The 3376-nt window shown below is 40.2% G+C and overlaps 1 protein-coding gene across 1 annotated transcript in view; it reads right to left on the bottom strand.

Annotated features, from left to right (window-relative positions):
- Positions 1-3376, bottom strand: part of LOC107758812 (nuclear receptor coactivator 2) — an 80365-nt gene that overhangs the window by 73317 nt on the left and 3672 nt on the right. The gene's annotated exons all lie outside the window — the stretch shown is intronic.

The raw sequence follows: 3376 nt of genomic DNA, 5'->3' as shown, positions 1-3376 counted from the left end.
GGTTAGTATTACCATTTCATATTTTAATTTTCACTATAACCGTCTTCGATTACCACGATTTGAACAACTGAGGATAAATAAATACTGTCCAGCACAGGGCTCCAGAGTGCGACCAAATGGGCGCATTTTGCGATTATTTTTTCTGCCCGTGCGACTAAATTTTGTGTGCGGTCGCACTGGCGCGACCACCGCATTGTTTAACTCATAAGCGCTGCCATATCTGTTGCATGTGAGAAACATCAAACGGCAAATGAAACTGAACGGATAACGAAACCGCACTACTCGTTTGAACCGCGCAGTGCTTATGGAGTGTAGAGCCTGGTTTATACTCGCGGCGTCAGCATGAATGTGAGGGTGCGTGCAGCAAAAATGATGCGAATATTGAGGAAAGGATGGATGGTTTTCATGCTAAAGTAAAGTAAAAGACCGCTTCTAGTCGCAAAAGAGCGACCAGTGGGAAGAATGAGTCTGGAGCCCTGAAGCATAAAACAGTTTTATTACATTAGATATTTGATATGTACATTAGATATTTGAACATGCGCTGAACCGTGTGTAGAGAACCGTATGGTTTGATTTTTTTCCACGAACCGTTCCACCCCTAGCGCGTACATAGACGCATTTATGTAGATCGGGGGCACATTCTCTTAAAAAACAAAAGTAATCCACTGCGTCTTCAGATCACTCAGATGCCGGGAGTAAATGACGACTGCCATGTTCATTATTACATCTAACAACAGAACACCTCAATCGCTTAGGAGTCATTCTTGTCTACATCTGCTCCGGCGGTGAAACAATGGTGGACTGATGACAGCTCACTTAGGGCGGGTCTAAGGTAAGACACCAGTCCAGTCTGTGCTGAAACGCTATTGTCAATCAAACTATAGTGGGCGGGGCCTGTTTTTGTGACGTCACACCGACAGGCATCTGAGATCGGTTCGATTTGAGAAAGGGGTAAAGATTTTAGTATATAAAAAAAACACTGAGTGGATTTTTATCATTATAGGATGGTTGTGTACACACACTGCCAACACACATTTCAGTTCAAACTACTTGTAAAAGTGCATGTAGCATCCTATGACCCCTTTAATATATAAGATATAGAGTGTCTTTGCAAGATATGGACAGCGCTGAGGAGTTGACACCGCATGCAACACTCTGCATAACCTGACACATGGACTGAAATGCATATACAAAAAACAAGTCACTTCAAAATCTTTCATGATTATTACATAATCATCTGGATGCAATGATTGTGCACTTGAAATTCCAATTATATATTGCCAGCCAAATTTTAAATCAAATGCCACATTGTATTTCTCTTTTTGGTGCAGTAATGTGTTATGTGAATCACAAAACCTGCTCAGAGCACATCTTGAGAAATGTGAGCATAATAGACACTTCTGATGGGCCCTAATTAGGGCTGTGACAGTCGCCGTGACAACCGCGCCACCACGGTTGTTCATCGCCACCGGCAATAGTGCACGTGACGTCACGCACTACATAAGCATAATACGAAGATTTGGATATAAGTGTAATAACAGTAACAGTTGCAAATTGTTTTATTTAGACTATAAGTCTATGGTAATTCACAAATTACCTCAAAAGACTGGCAGGTTTGAGCGCAGGAAAATACAGTTTATTCTGCATTCAGCAAATTAATTTTGTGTTGGGCGATGCACCTTGTTGAGAAACCAAATACTACATTGCCACCCATACATACATGTCACCCATCCGCGTTTGTACAAGTGTCTTCAAGTTCCCATGATCGCAAACGCCTGGCTGGTCAGGTTTGGTGAGGCTTTCTTCAAACTGGCCAAATACAAACGAGACAGCGATAAATGCAAGATGTTAACAAGAAATGTGGCAACGGTTCCTATTTTAAAGAGAGCGCGTGCAGACGAGGAGTTAATGCACCCGCTTGCTTGGTGGCGAAACAGTGAACTGTGTCTACACCGGACGCAACACCGCCGCGTCGCAACAGGTAGAGTCCATCTACACAGGACATTTGAACTTTGTGTCAGTACATCATAAATAGGACAAGGCAGTTTACTGTCGGGGATTTGTATTGTCGTGTCGCGCCGCATCCAGTGTAGACAGCATCACTGATTATAATGGGTTCATAGTATTTTGTCTTGTCGCGCCGCTCGCGTCCGGTAAACATTTTTATACATAAATTATATATATAAATAATATGAATTGTATATACAGTCTATAGTAACACCGCACCACCAACGGTAGTTGGTCCATTACCACCGCGGTGGTAAAAATCAGCCACCGTCACAGCCCTAGCCCTAATAATCACACAAAAATAGTGTATGCGGTTCATCACCTCCAGATGAGAGAATGACAGATATATATTAAAAAAAAAAAACTATTCACCAATATACACTCATTCAAAAGACCGTTATGATAACATCATTCTCAGATTTTTTAAGTATTCAAAAAATGACCAAAATTGACCAAAAAATATATTTTAATATTTCAAATATTATTATTCTACTCATTTACAAGCCTTAATTTTACAGCATTAACGTCATTATATGCTTCCAAGTTCAGTATGCATATTAATCTTGTAATATACGTGACAAGAGCAAAACAGACAATTAAACTGTTAATCTCAATTAATTGGATGACAATTAACAGTCATCTGAAATTTCACGCCCTACTCGCTTGCATCAAAATGAAGCACTTTGGCTTTGGTTTTTCTTAGGTGTACGCAACGGTCAGTTCATGGAGGAGGGGAGGAGAGAGAGCCGTGTGCAATCAGCTTATCCTCACTGTCATCTGCTCCTAATGACAGTTGACAAACTACTAATGCAAATCCCATCTGAGCGGCTACAGTTGCCCCACCCCCAGCTTCCCTTGCCCTCCCCCTACAGGAAAATCCAGCCTCAACAACCCCTCCATCTCCGCTACATACACAGAGAATGATCCATGCTCGAAAATTCCTCCTCTCTGACGGTCTGCTCAAAGCGAGCGCTCTTCTTTTAAACCAAGACAATACCCTGCTCTTCAGTCACATGACAGCAGAGAGCAATGGTTCAAGCAGAGCAGGTGGCGACTGTGGCATCCACATGCAGCCAAACACATGCTCACTTGCGGCTGCTATTCTGAGTGCCACTTACTCGAGATGTACAATCAAACTACTGATTTAATCTGTGAATGTATACCAGTAATATAAAGTAAAAATATAAACATTTAATGTTATTAACTGTAAAAATAAATGTTAAAATAGAAATGTTTTAATACATTTGTATGAAACATTTAAATACATAAAATATAAATATATATTATATATTTAAATATGTATTGTACATATTTTTACTCTAACATACAGGCATATAAATTAATTAATTAAGCAATTATATATATATAT

Source organism: Sinocyclocheilus rhinocerous, unplaced genomic scaffold, assembly GCF_001515625.1.
Source record: "Sinocyclocheilus rhinocerous isolate Xijiao unplaced genomic scaffold, SAMN03320098_v1.1 scaffold2008, whole genome shotgun sequence".
NCBI classification, from domain to species: Eukaryota; Metazoa; Chordata; class Actinopteri; order Cypriniformes; family Cyprinidae; genus Sinocyclocheilus; species Sinocyclocheilus rhinocerous.
The sequence above is the reverse complement of the archived record's forward strand: the minus strand, read 5'-3'. Positions and strand labels throughout refer to the sequence as shown.